Source organism: Parasteatoda tepidariorum, chromosome 1, assembly GCF_982258835.1.
Source record: "Parasteatoda tepidariorum strain Cologne lab strain chromosome 1, Ptep-v5.0, whole genome shotgun sequence".
NCBI classification, from domain to species: Eukaryota; Metazoa; Arthropoda; class Arachnida; order Araneae; family Theridiidae; genus Parasteatoda; species Parasteatoda tepidariorum.
The window spans coordinates 966,938-990,967 of record NC_141755.1 but is presented as its reverse complement, the minus strand read 5'-3'; the positions used below and the strand labels follow the sequence as shown (position 1 = coordinate 990,967).

The window sequence follows — 24,030 nt, the reverse complement described above, 5'->3', positions numbered from 1 at the left end:
GCAACACTTGTCATTGCGGCTTTGAAGAAATCACATGTTGAAGATTTGTGAGGAAAATAACTAAAATAGAGCTAAGAAAAAGTAAATGTCTAAATATAACCTTTTACAATGCTTTGAAACATAATTTGCACTATTTTAAAAGTTTATCATATAAAAAAAGCTATAAAACAACCTTATCTACCACTTTTGGATGCATCTCCCAGTAGTCTTTTTTTTTCTCTCCATTGGTCTTTTGTCCCTCAAAAATTTATAATGGAACGTCCTAGGATGAGCCCAGATTCCTTTTTTTTTTAAAAGTTATTTGTAATGCCATTAATGGTTAACAAAAACAATGCTCTGCTAAATGAAAAACTTCCTTTATAAAAAGTCAGAAACCAGTGTTTAGTCTGGAATAAGAGAGTACTTAATTCAATGGTTATTGTGTTAAGCCGAGATTAAATATCAATGAGAGTCCAGATTTTTTCTAAAAGATCCGTTTTTGTGGAATAGGGAAAAATTATACTGATAATTTTGAGGGAATACGTGAAAATATGGTATTGTTTTTGTAAGGGAAAAAACACAACTATGTATTCTAAGGAGTTTTACTTATAAAAAAATTATGCATTTAAAACGTCATTGACTCCGTTTTCAAAAAGAAATGTGCTGTGAAAGATCCGTTTTAATGTTAAAAAAATCCTATAAAAGGCAAATAACTGACCCGAAGTTCTAAAATAAATCAGATTGTGCAATATTATCAAACGATAATTTTTGGAAATAATGCGAGGATTCACTAAAAAGACAGTGAATAAAATCTAACTGAATATCCCATACCAAATCAAAAATTTCGTAGACTACGATACTGCGCGTAACTATTTAGATAAAAAGCATTTTTTTTCCCTTTGAAATGAAAGGGTGAAAGGCAAATGGAGTAAAATCATTAGTGTCACTCACTGTTTTAAGCTACTGAATATTGGATAAACGATGTTATACAAGATTTTAATGAGTTGTATGAATGCAATGAAAATATAAAATGTAGATGTGCGTAACGCGATCCTTTTATTAAAACATACAACTGAAACTTCCGCACAAAATTCCAGTTAAAATGAATAGGCAAACAAAGATCTCTATTTGACTTTGTTCAACTGTACAACCAGATTAGTTCAGTCACGTAATTTAGCGGACTCGCTCAACCATGTCAATTATTATTTTGAAAAAATTTAGAGTCAGTGTAAATGAAATGTTTTTTAAAACTGTGGTCGTAAACTATTGTCATAAGAAAGTTGTTGCTTCAAAAAAAAATGCATGTTCGTGGATCTAGTAAAAGTATTTTTGTAATAGCATAAGACATAAGAGCAATAGACATAAGAATAAATGCAATAAGCTTGTAAACAATAATCTGGAATGCAACACTATAATAAATTAAAATTGATAATGAGTAATCGAGAAATTGAAGTCCTCCATTGTCAGTGGTAAATAAAGATGAATAAAAATCGAAAAAAATAAAAAGTTTGGGATGATTTTTAACCCTAAATAGAGTGTATTTACAAATACTTAATTCTAAAGAAAGTCTAATGGGAAGGTCATTAATTCAAAGTGATGCATATTTATTTATTTCGTATTTAACTAACCCTATATAAAATCCACAATGAATAACAATTTTATGTGCCGTTTTCATTATGCAAAAAAAAATTTATGGAAAAACCAGCTTATCTATCTCGAAATAAACCCTTCATTATTTTGATAAGTAGGTTTACACAAAATTCGTAAAAAGAATTTCGAAATGATTTGCTATTTAATTTTCTCATATTTATTTCATTAACCTTTTGACACAGAATTTTCATTTAACACATTTTTCATACTTTTTTTCGCATTTTTTGTACTAAATTAGGCTATAATAAATAAAATATATATTTAATATTTTAATAATTATTGGTAATGAAATACTGCATCGGACACCGTTAAAGATAAAAGTTTCGATAGGGCTCACTTCTAAACAATTACTTCTCAAATTCGCAGTTATTTAGATCTAAGAGAGGCACAGAAAGTCATCATTGAAATTTCTTTAGTTTACGAAATCATTTATTGAATAATATTTGATTATGAATGGAAAAAAGTTTTTAGATTACTTTTTTCCGGATATTTTATTTTAAAACAAATATAATTCTGAGAATATAACAAATATTCTTAATAACTGATAGACTGCTTCTTACAATTAAAAAAATACCAATATATTTCTACTTGTAATTAAAGAAGTCTATATATATATATATATATATATATATATATATATATATATATATATATATATATATATATATATATATATATATATATATATATATATAGCTTAAATATGTGTAAAATATAACATTAAAAAAACAGCTAAAAAAGTTGAAAATTCATATTGTTTGTGGAAAGAGGTTAAGTTTTATATACCGGTCAAAAATGATTTTCGTTTTGATCAGAATTAAAGGCTAAATAGAAAATTAAAACTCTGAAATTTAAAAACATAATAAATTTACTTGTACTAAGTCAACATTAAGCATAGTTCAATAATTATTTATAGCATATCAATTCTATTAACCTGAAATCTTCTAATCTAAATCAATGAGAGTATTGTTAACGCAAAGTGATATCATCTTAACTATCTAATATCATAAACTTCGAAACAAAGGACGAATAGTTTTCAAAATATTTAATCTTCAGCAGAAGTACTTTTTCGTTTTTTTATTTATAAATAACTTGCATGGCATGCATATCCTCTACAAATGAGGTAGAGAGAAAGAAGGACCACAGAACTAATTTGCTTAAGAGGGAGAAATTATGCTCTCTCATGGAATGAATCTCGGAAAAGTAGGACGGAAATCAGGAAGCGGAAAAAGAAAAAAAATATATATATCAACATGCAAGATACTAAAAGAAATTTTTCCAGAATACACGAACGAACATTGCGAAATGCTTATGTGTTTAAGTATGAAGCACATAAAGAAGTGGACCACCCAGGAAAACGTTTGATCTAATGATCGGATATTTACGTTCTAGGATTCAATCTCAATAATTCGAGAAAGTAACCCAAATATGCTAGCTAATTAGTGCAGACGACATTTTAAGTTACGAAATCAGATACAAAAACGTACTCCTCCGAATAAAAAAATAAAAAAAAATTTATTGTTGTTGACGGGTTCAGACTTATGATTCCCCACAATAAATGCGAAATCCGCAATTCGTAAAATAGGGTCCCAATAATTTGGTCAGCTGGGAGGACCAAAGTTGGGACCGCATAATGTTAATTTCAGTTTTTTCATATTTCACCATATCTTGAGAACTTAGTAAAAAAGCGAATTAAAAAAATTTTGCTCACAAGTATAAAATTCGTATATCCAAAGCAAAATGTAAGTTTTAGTTAATGTTTATTATTTAATTTCATAATGGTCGAAAAAAATTTGAATTGTAAGGTATACAATTTTTTACACTATTTTAAAGAAGGTAATTTTAAAGGGCAAAATAAAAAACTTGAACTACTTCCTAAGAAATCGAACTTTGAAAAAGTCGTACTTTAAAATTCGGTTACTTTAGAACTATTCAACCGATTTTGCTCTAATTTTGTATTTCGCCATTGCCTCTTTCAAAATGATATAAAATTTTGTATACCTTACTATTCATATTATTTTCAACTATTATCAAATAAAATGATAAATAAATTAAAAGTTAATTTGTATTTTTAAGCCGTAAGTAATTTTTTGCATCAAATTATTTTTGGATAAGCTAATTTTATACTAGCTTTTTAATCTCTCAAGATAGGGTGAAACTACGTAAAAAATAAAAGTAACTTTAAGGGGTCTAGACTTTGGACAGCTCTCCTGACCAAATTATTGAGACCCTATATCCCAGATTACGGCTAACCCCCTATAGTGTGGGGGGGGTCAGGAATTCGAATTCGACGGGGAAAAAAAGGTATCTTTACTCAGAGAAAGTACGTTTTTGAGTCTGATTTCGTGATTTAAATTATAGTCTGCATATGTCAGGTCACCCCCTCGAGCCGTTACGATTGAATCCTAGAAAGTGAAGATCCAATCATTAGACCAAAATTTATTCAGGATGGTCCGTTTTTAGTTTGAGTACTGTACATGTAAATAATACTTAATCTCAATCGTGAATTACTTAACTCTAGCTGAATACTAATTTTTTAGTAGGGGAGAGTGGGGTCAATTGTAACAGGGTACGATTGTAACAGAGCAAAAATTTCGAGTGTCGGGTTCTAGATTTGGTTCCTAGGTGGCGCACAAGGTGTATTTTATAAATCTACATGTACACCCCTGATGGCAATCATTTTTATGTACTTTTGAAAGAGTTAGATCACAAAAGATATTTTCACGCCACGCAAGTACTTTTTTTGGTATTAGAATATTATATTGTAACAAAGTAATTTTGTTTAAACAAATAAAAATTAGTAACCGAATATGTAAGTGGACACCTTAATTAACATTTCAATAAAAAAAAAGATTAGTTTTGTTAATTAACTAGCATTGTTTTTAACAAATGAAGCTGAAATGGCGTCTTGGGGACAATTGTAACAATAAGTAAAGGGACGATTGTAACAGCTGAAAATAAATAATCTTATGTTTACAAACCATTACTTAAGTCTTTAAGAACCACCAATAGTTTCCTATATCATTTATATTATGTTGCATGTGCATTATTTTATTTATCCCCTTTCACAGCATAAATTAAAATTTTTAACCCCTTAAAGTTAAAAGCTTAACCCTTTAGGTCTCTGCTCATTATTATTTTTACTCCTAAAATATCACTACTATTTTGATCAATAAAGAAATCTATCACAACTATGATAATATGTATAATTAACTATGTTTTAGTTGAATTTATGAACTGTTACAATTGACCCCGTAAGTGGGGACAATTGTAACAAGTGCTCGACTGTCAAAAATTGTTAATAACTAATATAATAACATTTAAAATTAGATATTTATTTTTTTTTCTAGTAGAGGATAGTCTATTTTACTCGTCTGTCAATTAATACTAAGAATATATTGGATTTTTTGTTAGTTAAAAATATTTAAGTAAAAAATGTTACAATTGTCCCCACTCTCCCCTACGGGTAAAAAGTCATAAATAATCATTGAGTTCATATTAGTTAAAATTACGCAATCAAAACTGAAATTCATATACGTTCATATGCGTATCATGAAATTCATATTTTCTTTTTCATATACTATATACATAATTTGGTGTACATCTCAGTGACACGTTTCTATAATTTTATTGATAGAAAAGTTAACGAGCCTCGAAGTATTTTAAAACTCGAAACATTAACTGATTCGAGAATAATGCTGTTGATCGTAGCCACCACGTTATAGTCTAGAACCTGCAAGTGACGTAGTATGGGTATCCTGATTGAAACGAGGTATTTGTTTACTTTGGCAACTGTTCTTTCAATTCTATTTCGAGTAAGCTGTCAAATATCAATTCCTATCAAGTGAACCATTCTAAATTCTTTTACAAAAATTCTTTCGCAAAGAGTTCAATTCTTTCACGATATATTTTTTACTCAACACAAAAAACAGCCATGCAGAACAAACATGAACATGAAGAACAAACTAATTATGCATCGAATTTGCCAGATACACAAAACAAAGATATATCAAGGTTACAATAAAATAAATAAATCTTAAAAAAAGACGCAGGCGAGGAAGAATTATACTTAAACTATTTCGTTGTTTAAATTCGATTGCAAGGTATTTAATTATCTTCAGGTTAATTAACAATCTAACTTATGTGGAGCAACTAAGCTCAATTTTAACACTCCATTTTGGTTATAAACAATCAACTGGCGCTGACGTTATAGGGCACATGTGAGGGTATCCATGATGTTCTTGAAAAGCAATTACCCAATTACAAACATAAGCAATTTTCCATATGAATCGATGCAACGAATATAATTTTTTTTCCATGTGCCTTTAAATTCACAGTAAATTTAGAGAACATTTCTGAAGTATAACTATAAATGAAATAAACACTTGGTTTCGTTTAGTTTTTAACTACTAATACAGTGATGGTTCCCCCAACATGTTATAGTAATGAAACAAACGAAGTTAGAAACTAAGTATGACAAGGAAAAAACAGAAAACAATTTGAAAATATCACTAGGACTCTTTTGGATAGTATGTACAGAAAATATTAAAGCAAAGATTTTCATTGTTAATAAAACAATTAGAATGTAAAATAAATAATTACTATATTTGAACCAAAATTAAAATATTGAAAGGATATCAAGGATCGAATGTATTGAAAGTCATTAAATTATCTTATTTTAAGAAGCATAATTTAATAAACGCAATTTAAATTTATAATTGAAGAGCATAAAAAAAATTTGCCATTTTTTTTTTCGATTAAAGGAAAATCCAATTTTGAGTTTTCTCATCGCCTGCGAGTTCACCAATACGCACGTACATTTGGGAAAGTTGGCAATAGTGCAAGACACAGAGTATCAGTGGGGGTACATCTTTACCTTATTTCATCACTGCGCAATTTAATATTTTGAAAACTCATATCCATAACCAATCCGATTTTATTTCTAAATTAATCTAAGAAATATCAAAAGGAATTCTTAATCAATAAAGGTAAACATTTCGAGTGATCAATGGAGACAAAAATAAACCACTAGAATTAACTTTTTAATCTTAAACATAAGGAAGGTTTTTTGTCTGATGGATAGATTGGTAGCAATTTGCCACATGAACTATAAATTATATGGATTTACAAGACATGAAAACTAACTCAGCAATGTATCTTTTATTTTGTTCAAAAACCCAGTCAACCAGATACTTTTTCCTAAAACTGTCACTCCAGTTTGTTAACTCTTAAAAGCGTGTAATCTTAAAAACATAATTCCCATGAGTAAATGATTTTGTTTTTAATGTGTTTAACATGCTCCAAAAGTTCTTGTCTGTTAAGTATTAATAGAGATTATAAATATCCTGTAATTATATACTTTATTGATTTCTTCCAGGAATAAAGTTTCTAATTAGGTTTGTTCGAATCTTACATTTGTTCAACGTTAAAAAAAAACTGTCTGGTTTTAAATTGTTTTCATATTAAAACCTAAAAATAGAGATATACTCGTATCTCATATATTTTCAGAAGAGAAATTGGATATACTAAGACAAGTAAAATACTAGAAACTCAAATAAAAATCGTCCACACTGTAGTTGTCTATCTCGTATTAGTACTGGTTATACGATTTTTTCAATGTTTGTCATAAATAGAGAATAGTATAGTCAAACACCATGGCGTCTACCCGAAGAATGCGTCTGCTCAAAATTCAGCTAAATTTTAATAACTATATGTAACTCAAAAATGTATTAATTTTACAATAACCTAACATAAACTAATTTTATCAATTTTCTTAGGTCAAGTCTTTGTTGCTAATGTTGTAGCATTATACTTGTATTTAATTTTCACTTTGAAATTTAAACTGAAATTGTAAACAACTCATTAAATTTTTGTAGAATCAATAGTTTCTCACAAAGCTTTTTATATACATTTGATATTTAGTACCGCTTTACTTTAGACATACATTGGACTATTTTTAAGAATTATATTTTTACAAATCGATAAAAATCAAATGAACCTAAATTTATCTGTCGGTAAAGGAAAAACAAATCCCATAAAATCTCATATGATTACTACATTTGAAATAAAACACAATCTATAATAATATTTTTATTATAGATTGTGTTTTATTTCAAATGTAGTAGTATCTCTTTTATAACTAGTGAATCAATTGCGTCCCGAAATTTGGACAGTTGATGAAAATTCCTAAAATCGTTCAAAAATTTGGTAGATCGTTCTTGAGAGAGACGTTTGAAAAATGCCATTTTCTCATAGTTTTTTAAACTTGACATTCATATAAATTGAACAGCAGGGGATTCTGTTTTTTGGCTTCAAATATTTTAATGCTAACATCCATGATAAAACGGTGCATCAATGAAAAAATTCAAAAATGGTGCAAGTAATTTTGTAGAAGCGTCAAAAATCCCCATGCTATTATTATCGTCAACGATGTTCAATTAATTTTGGTAATAAGTTCTAATTAAAATTTTAAAAAAATAATTTGTGCCTTAAAATCAAAGTTAAGGGAGAAAAAGTACTTATTCGAATTGGGGGGGCGTAAAAAACCAGCATACTATTATTATCCCCAATGATGATTAATTAGTTTTGTAATAGTTATTAAATGTAATAAAAAAATAAGCTATGTACTAATAAGCAAAGTTTAAAGGATAAATAGTTCTAATTGATTTAAAAGAAATGTAAAAAATCGCCATAATATTATTGATTCCAATCATGATCAATTAGTTTTAGTAATAGACACTACTGGTAATCGATGCAGTTTTAATAGGCTCCAAAAATATTAATATGTAGGGACAATGTATTATAAGCTTAAAACTGTATTGATACTGCACAGTTTTAATACAGATACCATGGAAGGAAATTCAAGAGTTAACCTCAAGCATGCCTAACAAATACAGTTAATCTTTATTTTGATGGGCTCAACTAATAAAAACGTGTTTTGCTAAATTTAATAAAGCAAAGTCACAGGGAAAGAAAAAAAAACATTTTAAAACTGCAATTAGTTTAGTCTTATTAACTGTGTTAAAATATGTTTTTCAGTTTTGTGAACGATTTCTTAATGCTTTTCAGTACTAACTTATTGATTATTTTCTTTTTTTTCGCCCCAAGAACGGGTATTCAGCTAATAATTTATAATTATAGTTGTAAACAGGATTTTTTTTTCATGATATATAATTATATTTAAAAAGGAAAATTAATTTAATCAATGTTTAAATGGCGAAATTTTCAAAAACAAAAAAATGAGTGGTACTTATGGCAATAGTTAATAGACTAAGTCTTGCAAAAAAATAGCAAGATTGCATGAAATTATAGCTACTTGCAGTTTTAAGTCATTTTTACTTGCAATCGTAATTAATTATAACTTGTAATAAATTAAAAATGTAATCATATTTTGAGCAAAAGAAATTGTTTTTTTTTTTTTTTTGCAACCTATTATATTTCGTCGAGCTCTGATAGAAATATACCAATAAAATTTAAACTAAAAAAATTTTTAAAATCAAAATAAGTCCTTTTTACATCAGAGCTTTACAATATCGCCCGCCAAATGATAAAAAAATGGCAACAAATCTAACATTTTGGTAATGAGAAAACTATCTACCAATCATAATTGAATCAGATTCCATCACAATATGCCATTTTTATAAAAGGAGATAGAATTTGCCTTGTTAAAGACAATTCCTAAAAACATAATCCATCATAAATAAATGAACAAAACAAGGTACGAGTACAACGCTAACAACGTCCTCTGTTAATAATTAATACGTCATGTCTGAAAAACTCATCCCATTGTTTAAAAAATATTCTACTTATAACTCTATCTGCCCCCGTAAATTCTGTTTTGATTCTTCGTTTGACCTTGATAGTGAATTGTGATAAACTCGTAATGCGATGTGATAAACTCGTATATTTCCCTGTAAACACATATTCATTCTGGTAAATAAACAACATTGGTTGGATCATGTTTAAAAGTAAACGCAATTCCTTAACAAATATTTAATAAAATACATATAAAAAATACGGGTTTTAAAAAACTTTGTTTAGTAAATGACATTGGTCATAAGTTTCTGTTCGAAAATTGAGATATTAAATTTATAAAAGCATAATTTTTTGGAACAAAAAGGGCGAGAATTCATACTATCCCAATTTAGAGATACCTTATAAAAAAGTAACCAAGAAATATGATTTATGATTAAAAAGAATAATTTGCAATTAAATTTTATATTTTTATTATTTATAATAAATTTATAGTTCTATTATTTTTTTTAATCATTGCATTCTCTTTTAATATTTCTCATTTCTTTATTGCATTTTTGACAAAACGTGATTAAAAATACCCAATTTCAAAGAATGTATCCATAAACTTATGACTTGAAAAAAAATATTTAAAATATTTTTAAAAAACTTACATTAAAAAACGCTTATTAAAAGGTACTAAAAAGGAAATTAAAAAACATTCATCTGCATTATTGTTCACTGCGTAGAGCATAAGTAAAATAATATAATTGTAAAACATGCGTATAGCACAGAATAAATGAAAACATATTTTGCTATAATTTCATTCATAAAAAAATTTAACTATAGGAAACTTAATGTTTAATATTTTTGATAAGTTTTAAAAAAAAAAATAAACCTTTTTATACAGAACTGAAAATGAGTTTCGCGCACGCAAAGACACCAGAAGAAGAAATAACGTTCTACCAATTTAATAGAAGAAGAAGAAAAAAACATACCTTTTAACTATTTTCGACATCTTTATGTTCTCACATCCCAATCAATAAAATGTTCAATCAATTCTCAACATGATGGTTAATCCACAGTTTTGACAGATCTTGCTACAATATTTTTTGAAAATTAAATAGAAACAACCTTGAACAGAACGTGCTACAGAACAGCACCCATTTCCCACGGGAAATAAAAAATTAAATTCTCAACTGAACTTACTTCCACTGTTACACTTTCTTCAGGTAACTTTACAATGGACTGCTGCGGGAGAAAGAAAAAAAAAAGATCCAATTGAATAGAAACTTCCGGCTTTTCTAGCAGGTAGCGCCGCCTACGCGTTAATGGTAATCTTAAATGTTGGCCTGTTTATTTATCTTTCTATCTCCCTGGAGCATCCAATAATAATGAAAAGTAAATCGACTGGATATTGATTTTTATTAACTTCATATAAATTATTGCAATAAACGCTCGACTGATTTGTTTTTCAATTATATAAATTCAATAAGTTTGTACCGCTTCAGGCAAAAATATTAAACATTTAATCTTAATTGTGAAGAGCTAAGAGAACACTTTTTAACGAATCTATAATTATGTGGCGTGACTAAAAATAATAATCAATTTAACTACTTCATGAATAAATGCTCCTGTTGTTTCTATGAATAAATTTAGTCACTTTATTATTACACTGATTAAATCATGATTCAATAATGAATTGGAAAATGCTACCCAATACTTAAACGAAAGAGTATATTTTACAAAATTTAAAAAGGAAGATTTCATTGTTTGAATTAACATTGGAAAATATTCTACTCATAGAAACATAATGCAGATGTGTTTCTACGCGCGCAATATATTTAATTTTAATGGTATTGGGTACTGATCTAACGAAAGTAGGTTCGAGTTCTCGTATCAAGAAAATAAAGCCCGGGCATCACTATAACAATTATTTTAATTTAACGACCCATTCAATACGAATTAACAAAATTAGATACTTAAAAATTAATTTACAAGGATTCATTTGAAAGTCTACGGAACTTTTAATATTTTATATTTTTTAATTGTATATATAATTTACTATTATAATTTATTATTATATCGAAAGTATCAAACGGTCATTCAGGAAGTAATTATTGAGATAAGTTAAAAATATTAACAAAATGGATGTTCATTTTAAAACAATTTTTCAAAAAATTACCAGTAGAAAAAGAATAATTTGAAAGCTATAGTTATATCACTAAAGAGTAAACGTAATTATTGGTATTTAGAACATTTTTTTTGGGGGGGGGGGGTTGCTTAAGGCTCTTAATTATTCAGATAGAAAAAAAAATGAAGTGTGAGAAACACATTTCTGTAAATTTTAAATCAATTTTGGTACATTAAATACTTTTTTGGAAGAAAAAAAAATACTGCGTTCAAAAAATATTTTATGATTGAAATAGAATTCCTAAACGTTCCGAATAGAATCAGTCATTAAATTTGCAAAATTCTTAGAGCGGTGTTTCTTTTCTAGTGTTTTATTTCTCAATGCTCTTTTACTTAGCTTTTTATCCCCTACCTTTTCCCCCGTTGTTTTTAAATACGATATAATAGATTTAAGTATTAGTATACTATTGTCGTCCAAAAGTGAAGGAACAACCCGTTTTTTATGCCTAATTTGAGAAAAAAAAATTAACATACAAAATAAAAATGAAGAGGAAATGAGCACTAAACAGCTTTTTATCGCTATCCAAACACCAAATTTGAAACTGGTAGCTTCTCTCTAATGAATACTCTAATAAAGAAAGATATATCTCGATCTCTTTAACTCGAGATCTTTTTAAGCAAATTGAAAATTTTTTGCACGCAATTATAAAATTCGTTCATCCAAAGATAATTCCATGCAAAAAAAACCTTAAAATAAATATTTATAAATAAATATTTTATTATTTTATTTAATAATGGTAGAAAAATTTTGAATTGTAAGATATACAATTTTTTCCATTATTTTAAAGAATATAATTAAACGTAACACAATACAATATTTCAGCAAAATCGGTTGAATAGTGAAAAGAAGAGAACTTGAGAAATTGAATTTCGAAAAAGTCAAATATTTAAAATTCGATTTCTCAGGAACTATTCGATCGATTTTGCTCAAATTTTGTAATTTGCCATACACAATTATATTCTTTAAAATTTTGCAAAAAATTTTATACCTTGTAATTCAAAATTTACTCGTTTATTATTAAATAAAAAAAAATATTGACTATAAGTCATTTTTTGCATGGAATTATTTTTTTCGGATAAAGAATTTTTATAGATGCGAGCAAAATTTTTTTAATTCGCTTAAAAAGCGATAAAGCGAAATACGCAAAAAGTTAAATTAACATTAAGGGGTCCAAACTTTGGAGCGCTCTCCTATCTATTGAGACCCTATTTTCTAGATTGCGGCTATCCCCTTTAATCTGAGGGGTCAAAGGTATGTTTTTTTCTGAGAAAGTACTTTTTTGTGTCTGATTTCGTAACCTAAAATATCGTCTGAGCTTATTAAATAGCATATTTGAAGTCACCCATCAGAGCCATTAAGATTGAGTTTTAGAACGTGATCAAAAATTATTCAGAGTGGTTAGTTTTTTCTTTTTCTTTTTCTCCCCTGCGCACCGTACGGATAAATGTCATTCACACGGAGAATTACGTGAATAATATTTTCGGATTTATTGAACGATTAATTAATTTTTTATAATAATTATGTTTCATTTATTCATTGAAATGCATCAAATTGTAAGGACATAATTGCTTTTTAACTTTTTTCACATCCGTAATAAATACTTGGAAAAAGTTTTAAAGAAACATTTAAAATTTGGTTACTAAATTTAATTAAAACATTTGTCATCAATGAAAAAATGAATCAAAAAATATTAGTTATTTACTTAATAAATATTTTATTCTCCGTAATTTTATTTAATTGTCCATAAGTTAATATATGAAGGAAGTAAAAATCTCTTTTTTGACATACGAAAACTCGTAAGAACACAATAAATGCATATTCACTATTAATGCTGTGGAATTAAGAATTCGACGTTAGTTAAAAATCAGTTTTAAAAGTTTAGAAAGTTTTTTAAAAAATTACTAATTTAATGTGTTCTAGACTTAAAAAGCATTTTGAGCTATAAGCTTAAAACTTTTTATTAACTAATACACACATAAAATGTTCTTTTCCAATTTTTATAGATAAGTTTCAAACACTAACTAAATAATATGAAAACAATTTCCTAAACAAAGAATTTATTGAACACCCTATTGTAAACTTCATTACGCAAAATAAGCACAGAATGTGATGAAAAACGAGGCTAATTTCCTGGTATAACTTGTTCTTAGTAATGCATTACTGAGTGTCATGGTTAAATCATAATAGATATTATCATTAAATCCTGGCATTCAAAGCTTAGCATTTAATGAGATAAGACTTATTTCTCAAAAACCGGTAACGGCCGTTAAAAACTCAAAACGAATTACAATAAATAAATAGAATAAAAACAGCCTGAAAGAATTAGGCCTGAGGGTTAAGAGTTACAACATAATAGTAGCCAATCTATCTGTGCGTGCTTCATAATTACAGCTAAATATGTCTTCTATATAAAATGGGAACCTTTTTTATTGTTTCATATCTTTGAGTCGTATTATGATCTAGACAACATTAGGAATTCATGCATCATCTACAGCCCTTTACGCTTGTTAATAACATCAGAATCTAATTATCACTTTTATCTTGTAACTGATCCGCTATCTTAATGGTTATAGAATTCTGAAACTAGATCTGAAGGTATTGCCAATCTAACCTATATTACTCCTTTTCCCGGAAACGGAATTCTCGTGTGGCATATGTTTGTTAATGAGGAAATATTCGGTCCATTATATCAAAAATAATATTCATATCTATGTTTATTTAAGGTATGTTAATTACATAATACATTTTGATTACTCGCTATTGAAAAATTTTTTTTTTTAAAATATAGTGTTCCATTTATTTGGGTTGTTTTCCTTTTCCCGGAAATGGAATTCAGTGTGGCATATGTTTGTCATTGAAGAAATGTTCAGTTAATTGTATGAAAAATAATTTTTACATCACGCTTAATATGAGGAATGTTAATGACATACGCAATAGTTACCCGATATTAAACAATTATTTTTCACTACATTTAGATGGCGCTCGTATTATGCTAATTTTTATAAAAGACGGATAAAGCTATCATGAAATATCTAATAAACGGCAAACTAAAAATATATATCACTAAATAAAGTTTTAATTAGATAAAAAAAATAATTGTACTTATTAATCATCTAAACTTTCATACTAAGTTAAATTTATTATACTTAAAGGAAAAGCGTAAAAAAAAACTTTCTCTTTTTGGTTTAACGACAGCAATAATACAAGGCTTTTTTGCTTCAATGATATTTAAAAATGCAAATTAACAAACTTAAAATACAATAATGTTGGGGTATACTTAGTTCATTTCAGTAAGTTACTAAAAATAAAAAAAGGGAAAATAATAAAATCATCTTCACAATTTTGATACGCGACTCAGTAAAATAGATAAAACTTGAAGAAGGCCCAGTTTTATCGCTACAGCAACAGTAGAAGTTTTATCTATGCATGTAAAAAAATCACGCAAAAGAAACATGATATAACTCACAATAACATATGAAGTAACACGTTAAAAAAAAGTGCATATACAATACAAACAACAGAATGTAGCTATCTTAAGATTTTATTGCGTATTAAAAGTTGTAAAAATATCCTGAGGCAATAGTTAATATAATAATCCAAAATTCTTTCTATAATTATTATAATTATTCATTAAAGGGTATTTTTTATTTTATTTTATAACCGTCGTTGAACAGCCGACCCAAATTTATGGGTTTACGACTACTTACGTTCAACTCCGTAGCCTTGTAATTTTGAACCAATCCAGAAGACAAGGAAACTCTTGGATCAGTACTCCCAGAGGTATTGATTTGCTGTGGGAACATGGAGGACTTTGAGACTCGACAGATTTAACGTGTATCAGTCACCATTTACTACACGGGGAGTCTTCAGCCGGCGAGGATCGAACCCACGACCTCTTGGATATGGGCCCAGCGCCCTACCGACCAGGCTATCCCGGCCCCCATTAAAGGGTATTAGTGCATTAAAGTAGTTTGCTTTTAAAATATTTCGGATGAATGTATAAAATTACTTCAAAGTTTGAAGATCATTACATTTAAAGCGCCAACTAAAAAAAAAATAATTACAAAACTAAATTCTATACGTAGAGATTCGAGATAACCATAGATGCAGAGGCCAACAAAACCACGGGCATCACAGCTTGTGCTCAATAATTTAGTAAAATCTAATAATGAACGAGTGTTTGGAGTTTATCTTTCGTAACCACATGGTGCCAAGAATCAATTATAGCTTCAATAAGTTGTCTTTTATTGGGTGGACGTTTTTTTCGTACAAGAATTTTCAAACGTCGCCACAAATTTTCAATTGGATTGAGATCAGGGCTGTTTCCTGGCCATAGAAAGAAATCTATGCCTTTATTTTGAAACCATGATTTGCATACTTTTGCTGTGTGGCACGGAGCTGAATCCTGCTGAAAAATAAATGGTGCGTTGTTTGGGAAGACATCCCTATATATATATATATATATATATATATATATATATATATATATATATATATATATATATATATATATATATATATATATATATATATATATATATATATTGGATGATGATTAAGTAAGCTTTAATTTTTTTTATGGCTAATAAATTTAATCAATGGATAACAAAATGGATTTTTGAAAGCTTGTTTAATTTATAATAAGAAAATAATCGAAAATTTTTCATGGGCGCAAGTACGAAAGCTTCCTTTAGCTAACCAGTCTGTGTTGACCCCGATCTCGTTTTTTATAATATTATTAAAAATGAAGGTTGGACACGTATTTTTTTTTCGAACTATACAGCTTGCTTAATAAATTGTATGCTTTAAATTTAAACAAATATCGAATTGCCTACAATGCTTAAAAGCGTTAAAATAAAATTACATAGAAAAGTGTTCGAGAGTACGATGGGATAAAATAAAATAAGGAAGGCCAAGGAACCAATGACATTAAGGTATATTTTAATGGTTTAAAAAATGGCGGTATTATAATTAATATTATTTATGATACAACGAGCCAATCAAAAACATTTTTTAAACACTAAGAAAAAATTCTTTTTTCTGAGTTAACATTTCTACTTAATATTACTTTATAACTAACGCAGTGCTGACAGCGGAATCGAAAGCTCTTTCGGGAAAAAAAGACTTCTTTTAATGAAAAATATACTTACTTATATTTTGTTAATAAAGTGCGACTTATAGAGTCGGTTGTATGCATTCTTTCATTTAACAAAAGGACTGCTATTGTAGAAATAGGAGCGAATGTTAAAATAAAAGTAGAAGAATTTGGCAAAAACTTCGGTCGATTCATTAAATGTTTCTCATCAACTGTGTTCAAACAAATTCCTCAATTAAAGCGAATATAAAGCGTCATTCAATTTTGTATTTGCAGCAATGTAGGTGGAGTGCAGGTACCGCTGTGATGTGTACATCACGCAATCCTCTCGTAGTGAACTCATTCATAGCTTTGGTTCGAAGAGTCGGCGGCAATTTGTGGTTTCCGTGCCGGCACTGTATAAAATCCAGGTAACTTCTTTTTTTTCCCCTCCCAAATAAAAATTGAGGCAAGGTGCAAGGCCATCAAAGAAGCAGCCAAGCGAGACTTGATTTTTAGGAGTGGAGAGATCTCCCTTTTCCTTTGAACCCGATGATTACTTTTCTACACCGAATAGATTTTGTCATCAAGAAACAGAAAACTGACATTAAATTTCAGTGCTATTATTTGGTCTGCAAAGGAAAGTTGTAAAAAAGAAAATTCATTACTGATGACTCTAATGGAGACTCCGTTTAGATATTTAATGTTCATTTCTTATCTCCTCACACAGCTGGGGGCTCAATGTTTTAAATTTCCCATCTATTAAATAACGATTTTTATAAACTATTTGAATTTTAAAAAAATAATAAAAATTCTGGTTTCTGTTAACTTTTAATGAATAAAAAAAAGAGCATACTGAAGCTGAATGTTTATGTGCAATGTGTGTATGTATATTCCTTTTTTTTTACAGTCGGAGTTGAACAGTCGACCTAATTCTGAGTTTAAGGCTATCAATGTTCAACTTTATAGCACTGTAATATTGAATCCAACCCAGAAAACAAGTGAGTTCCTGGATCAAGCAGCGGGACAAACTAGCCTTGAAAGAGGACTATTTGATAGAACACACATTTGAAGACACATACATATGGAAAAGAAAACCAAGAAAATCTCCCACGGTTAGTCCGACAGCAAGGGGATTCTAACCCATGATTCGTCTACCACTGAGGATATTTCACGTCAGCACTGCTGTCGCGGCGAGCAGGGATCAGAATTCCGATCAACCAGCCAACTCAAGGATTCGAACCTTCACTATGAGGTGAAAGCTCTATTTGCTTTGTGCCATCACGGCTCATGTATGTGCTTTCCACAATTTCGAGCAGATCTGGACTAAATTTGGTTTTAATACCTTACAAGACTTCCCTGACTCAAGAAAGCAAGCTCTCGCTCTACAAGCGGGGGGAAAAAATTCATGTTTTTTTTTTGCCAATCTTGGATTTCAAATAAATAATCCGACAAATCTTACCCGCTTGCTTTTTATATTCCAAACATAACACAATTTTTAAAAGCATATACTAATATTAAAATAAAATAAAAATTTGAGGGCTAAAAAAAATATTTCTCCAAAAAGTAACGATCATAACCCTGATGATACGAATCTGAAAATTGGTACACATTCCTTTGATTTTTTTTAACATTAATTAATCAAAATATATTTAAAACTAAATAAAACATTTTCTAACAGACCCCTGTCAGTTCAGCGAATTCGAGATAATTATGCAACAAGGGTATTTGTGGCAAGCACACTTTTAACATCTGCCCTGCCATCACACTTCAACATAACAAAGAGTGCAAATGATATTTTCTTTTTCTTCTTTTATTATTTAATTGAAATATTATAAGAAAAATTTAAGTGACGCTAATTCATTAGAAATAAATAAAGGAAAGATAATAATATACTTGTTTTTAATTCATAATCATAAAAGGCGAATGATTAGTTGCAGAAATAATAATTTAAGTTTAGTAATCTAAAGTTAAAAAAATTATGCAAGTTAAAAAAAGAAAAAATTTGGTGTATGACTAACTTCCGAAACTGACGCTAAGTTTTTCTTCAAAGAAATATTTTTATTAAGTTTAAGAAAATTGTATATTTATACATAAAATAAATCAGGTCATTAACTAAGGACAATTTTTAGAAAAGTTTTGTTCTGCCTTGTGAGAAATATTTCATTTCCCCACATTTATTTCTGAAAACTCTAATTTCAAACTATATTACCTTCATAAACATATAACCTAGCAGTTTTAAAAACTTAAAAATATTTATATCTTTTTTAAAAAAAGTTAAACCAAAAGAAAAACTTTGATAATATTACTCATAAAAAGCCACACGACTTAACATCTTTCCAAAAGCTATAAAAAAAAGTATACAAATTTCAAAAAACATTTATTGACAGCAAAATGAGTCTTTAGAAAACGTATAAATTATTCTAATGCCGGAAAAATTCAGAAATGCATCCAGCAAAATGCGGAAAATAAAAAGCTGCATTATTCATAGACAGATATTAAAATACGTCGTCACGCAAGAATAAAATAGGAAAATTTATATTTTTATCAGTCTGCTGAGCAGAGAACAATATGAGAAGAATAACTATAATATGAATTTTGAGTAAAGCCGCAATGCATCAATCTATTCGATGACGCAGTTTAGACATCAAGTAAACTAAATACATAAAATGGTGATTCAAAAACCTTTTACTAACCAAAATCAGTGCAATTTATATTCGTAATTCTAGCAGATTTTACGCGATACAGCAAAATTTCATTATCAAACATATTTTTTGACGGATTAATATGGTTTTACACGCGGACTTTCTCTTTGACACACGGACTAGAACTTTTTGATAATTTAAAAATAATTATAATTATTGGGTTTTTATAGGTTAAAATAAACAATCAATGATCATTATAATAATTACAAAGCACTGTTGGGTTGATGACCGACTTGGCAGCCATCACGAACATATCACTTCGTGATTTAACACTGCGGTTATTATGAGGTTTCAATAGTTACAATAAATAATACCTTCAAGTCTAAAAGGTTTTAAACTTTAACCCATAATAATGTGCGACCTGATGGAGTCATTTAGACATTCTTAAAATTCAGTGCAATTAAAACTGAAATAAAAGCTTAGAATGTTCATATTTTAATAATATTTCTGTAAGGCTATTTAACGAATCAGATTTTTAGCCGAACAGAATCACTATTCTTAAACCTCTCCAATAGTAAAAAGTAAATAAATATTTAAATGAGAGTCAAAATATTTAAAATTAACAAAAAATTATATAGCTTTGAATTATCACATCAGGAAAGAGTTTATTATGAGTGGAAAAAAGTGTTGGAGATTTTGTTTTTAACTCTAAAGCATGATTTTCACACTATCGAAAGGATAAGAGTTGCATCTATTTACATCATTTATTTATTTACATAAATATCTGCTGGGCTTGAAAACTTAATAAAATGAACTATTTATTAACATAAAAAACAATTAGAAAAAAAGAGAGTTTTAGGTAAAGACAGCACAAAGATATATCCAAGGTGACGACGAGTATGGCCAGTTATTCGTTGGTTAAATTTGTAATAGTTGTGAACAAATACAATAGTAAGAATATTTTTTTTCTCTTAGAATCTCATATACTTTTAGATTTTGATGGATGAAAATGATTTACATGCTGAGGCTTAACATCCGCAATTAATAGTAAGTGGTTATTCATTTGGCTAGCATCGAAATTATTTGTAATTAGAATACCAATGCATAAATTAAAATCATTTTATACAAAAGAAAATTCTTTTTCAAAGTTTAGAACTCGGTAAAGTCAGTATTAATGTCTATATCCTTTACTTTTAAAACGGGTCAACTAAAAACCGATTATGGCATAAAATTTGCAATAAGCCAGAGATGTTAATTAGTTTCGTAAAAAAAAAACTATACCGCAATTTAAAATGGATAAATAAAGCTAAAGATTCGTTTGATTCTTACCAAGACTTCAATCTTACTTAAATCATATTTACCAATGAGTATCGTAATTTATATTAAACATTTCATGCATTGCCCTGATACGGATAAAACTCCTCTTAAAAGGAGTCTTCAGGGTATATTATAATAATGCTAAAACTAGACTTTTTTACGTACCTATTCTCAGTATCTAAACAAGATATTACTTCAGATGCTTTTTCACAGAATATTTACATATGCATGTTTACACTGTAGTAACTGTTAATACATATCTTTGGCAGATTTTTTTTTTAAATTATGAACTGATAACTTTCAATTTTTTAAGAAGTTTCATCAAAAATCTTTCATAACTCAAAAAGCATTCCTGTTAACGCTAAAACATTATAACGACATACAAACAACTAATAGAATTTCAAATATCCCCCGAAAAAATTTCAAAGCGATATCATAAGTAGTTTCTTAGAAAAGGTACGTCGAAAAAGGTCAGTTTTAGAATTATTGATATGCCCCACCGACTCCCCCCTTAAATTAGTTCTTTTAATTTCAGAACGTCCATTATTAGAAAGAATATCGGTTTTATGACATAAAGTGTTGTGCGATTTTCCTCTTGTTAGTTTCAATTCTAAAATTTTCATTCCAAGCACGGAAAAAAAAAGTAAATTTTTTTCGTGCTATATATATGTAATACAAAAATAAATACTTTTGTATTAATAAAACAATTAAAACTCTTTCGGTTTCATAAAATGTCTTTGTTAAAGAGTAAGCGTAGAGCTATTCTATTTTGGGAATTCAAGGCTGAAAACATACCATTGAATAATAATTAGATTTATATTTGAAAGGAGGAGTTATTTTTAGAATCTTGTCCCTCTTTCACTTCCATATTAGGAAGCATTAAATTATTTTCCATACTGCGTAGAGTTACAAAGGCATGTACGACTGAGACCGAAGTACACCAATATCTGTAGTATTTAATGTGAGAGCGATTGTTTATTAAATTGTTTTCCACACATTTAATTTTTTTTTTTCAAATTCTAATTTTAACTATTTTTACAATTTATGAGAGATTTCACACAATAAAGGAGATTGTAAGCATTGTTCAGACTCCTCCCCTGTCAGCAAACATAAACAAATAAAAAAATTCTTTAGTAGCATATAATACTTAAATATTTGAAAAACTCCATGCTCAAATGGTTATGTATTTTATTTAATTTGTTACAACTAAAAATTTGAAAAACTCCATGCTCAAATGGTTATGTATTTTATTTAATTTGTTCCAACTAAATAGGAAATTGTAACAGTAAAATAATCTCCTTAGTTATCAGTATTGCTATCTTAAAAATATTTTCTCTAAATCCATGACGACATAGACATTTATAATAAAGATTCTTCATAAAAAGAATTCCATTAAACGATTCCGCATACCCAACTTATCTTCGTATGGTAATGAGCAATCTTTTCATTGTATCATCAGCCATCCACTGAAAAGTTAAATGACCTTTTGCCACCGGAAAACAGATGGTACTTAAGCAGCATGGTAAAAAATCACATCCACAAGGAAGGAAAGAAATCGGAAATACATGGATGGAAATGGTCACACCTGCACGATAGACGGGCGCTTTTAAATCAACGCGCTACCAACTCATCGTATTTTTAGATTATTGAAGCAATGAAAAAGAATTAGGTAATGACAATAGATAGTTTATAGCTCACAGTTTACGAGATATCTCGTTTCTCATTTATTTTATGGAAGAATCGACCCGTTTTCCGGATAATCTTTTGAATTCCTATCAAATATATGTTTAAAATAATATACAATTTATCAAAAGCAGGTAAATGCCTCTGCCGTTTTTCATTTTCTAATATTGTTTTAGATTGATCATACGAGTTTTGAACTATCATCTAAGTTTCATACAACCCAAATTTGAGGAACTAAAACTTCAGGGGAAAAGTAGAACGACAAAAATTAAAGTAGTATTTTTATTTTCCATTTAAATTTTTGATGTAAAAGTGAGGCAGATGATAATCTTCATTAGTTACTTTGAGAGAGCAATGAGCTTAAACTATTTATTTACTTTTTTTTTATGTAAGGCAAAGGTGGGATATAAAGTATGATTTAAGAAATTTACAGTGATGGTGAAAAGTATTCCTCTTGTCGTCTGAATTGGGTTCAAAATTATAAATGTCAATGTCTTACTTCTTATTAAATAAGTTTATAAATAAATTGTTACGCCAAAATTTAAAAGTTTTTAGTTGAAAAGTATTCATTTGTATGGAATTCATAAAACCGAATACAAAATGTTTTATTAGATTAATACAGTACAGGTTTGGTTTCATGGATTTAATGCTCAATTTTATTGTGATGAAATGCTCAATCTTCAACATTTTCTCGATAAGTAACTTAGTACGTATAATACAAAAATATTCCTAACATGCAAAACATCCAATATAAAGGAATATATTTAAAATCCTTCAAAAATGGTCATTGAAGAAATCCTAATTTTGAGCTCTTTTTATAAATTTTTGAGCACGATTATTCGATTTTAAGTGGTTCATGGATAGCATCAGTTTAGGACAGTGGTCGGCAAAGTGCGGCTCCAGAGCTGTATGTGGCTGTTTAACTCCTTAAGTGCGGCTCTGGCATAAATATCCACGGAAGGCGCAATAATATTTTCATTTTAAAAAAAAACTTGGTAAGAAAAAAATTACATCTTATTTTGATAAATTAAAATTCTTCTATAAATCGAGAACATGTATAATTTTTTGTTTAAGTTAAAAGATAGAGAGGTAATTAAAATTTTATATTGTTTTAAAAATACGTAACGAACATCTAGTTTAATTTTATTAGCTTTCGTAAACGTAAGCACAAACCATGTACAAGCTACCGGCTGAAATTGTTCGTATGTTTTCGGCGTACTCCAGTGTGATACAAAGGTACCACAAGCAAGAGCGCGCATACTTATTCTAAATTAGTGGGGTTACCAATTGGCATCACAGACCAGCAGTTGCAATGTGAACAGTTTTGTCTTCTACCGTGTCTGCCGTTGTCCTGTATTCCGTTGTTGTATTTTTCAATCTAGCTGCACATCTTACAGGTATTTTTATACGATTTTATTAGACCTGCTACGTATGTTTGTGGTTCCGGTACAAAATTTGTAATCGGAAGTTATGGAATTAGTGATTACCATTATCAACTCCATTTTAGCTAAAGCTCTTAATCATCGCCAATTCAAAGAATTTTTATTTGAAATGGAGAGTGAGTACGCTGATCTTCTGCTTCATAACAAGGTACGTTGGTTATCAAGAAAGGACGTTTTAAAACGTTTCGCGTCCCTTTTCAGGAAATTAAAGCATTTCTCATTGAGAAGGGCTTTCACTATCCAGAACTAACAGACAATCAGGGGATCCAAAACTTTTATTTCATGGTAGACGATACGTCTCATCTAAATCAGCTT

General features: G+C 28.6%; 1 protein-coding gene across 6 annotated transcripts in view; it reads right to left on the bottom strand.

Annotated features, from left to right (window-relative positions):
• LOC107438830 (uncharacterized) overlaps positions 1–24,030 on the bottom strand; it is a 131,027-nt gene that overhangs the window by 87,591 nt on the left and 19,406 nt on the right. For 2 of the 6 annotated variants that reach the window (XM_087157958.1, XM_087157973.1), the window contains exon 1: positions 10,359–10,667. The exons of the other annotated variants lie outside the window; for them this stretch is intronic. The gene's annotated coding sequence lies outside the window, so the exon portion shown is untranslated. Of the gene's footprint in view, positions 1–10,358; positions 10,668–24,030 lie in introns of those variants that run through there. 6 annotated transcript variants of the gene reach the window in all.